At 53.9% G+C, this 677-nt stretch overlaps 1 long non-coding RNA gene across 1 annotated transcript; it reads right to left on the reverse strand.

The window, feature by feature from the left end:
- Positions 1-10: 10 nt before the first annotated feature.
- On the reverse strand, positions 11-671 carry LOC116217750. Its single transcript, XR_004162427.1, has 3 exons — positions 582-671; positions 172-248; positions 11-49 (listed from the first exon to the last, which is right to left on the reverse strand). It is a non-coding gene; the product is annotated as an uncharacterized LOC116217750 (long non-coding RNA).
- Between the last annotated feature and the right edge of the window lie 6 nt (positions 672-677).

Below are 677 nucleotides of genomic sequence, written 5' to 3' on the forward strand. Positions count from 1 at the left end.
TCAGCTGCAGCTCCTGCATCATCTCCACAAGGCTGTTGATTGCGGAGCACTGGAAAGAAACAAGGCGCGTGTAGAAACAGGACACCACTTCCCTCGAGAAATCTCTTCCATCTCGGACAGACAGAGGCACTGAGAACAACAAGAGCCGTGTCTGTGCTCACAAGGACTCACCTCTGCACGTGCAGCGGCAGCTCTCAGAGAAGCCTTCTTCAGTTCCACGCTCCTCTCTTTTGGTTGCTGTCTTCTTGCTGTAAGGCAAGAAAAAAGATGAATTTGTTTTGTCACCAGCACAACTGCAGAAACGTGGGTACCATAAAAGCAGATGGCAGAAAAACGACAAAGGAAATGGGACTGGGAAGCCTCTCAGTGAATGACATTTCCAGTGGGACGTGCAGAAGGCCACCGTGGAGCTAAGGGAAAGAGACGGGCTTGCACATTCTGGCACCTCCCTGCCTTTGGGCTTGGTAACCTTCAACCCATTTCCCCTCTACAGCAAAGGAAAAAGCAAAGCAAACCCTAAGCAAACTGTGTGCTTGAAAAGGGCAGCAGCTGAGCACAGCGGTGCCACAGCACCTGCTTACCTCTTCGCTTGGAGCTCCGCGCTGCGGCAGGCCCAGGCTGTGCTGCTGGAGCCGGCACGCCGTCTCCGCTCTGACCCTCGCTCTCTTCTTGGCAGG

This window comes from Meleagris gallopavo, unplaced genomic scaffold (genome assembly GCF_000146605.3).
Source record: "Meleagris gallopavo isolate NT-WF06-2002-E0010 breed Aviagen turkey brand Nicholas breeding stock unplaced genomic scaffold, Turkey_5.1 ChrUn_random_7180001934092, whole genome shotgun sequence".
NCBI classification, from domain to species: Eukaryota; Metazoa; Chordata; class Aves; order Galliformes; family Phasianidae; genus Meleagris; species Meleagris gallopavo.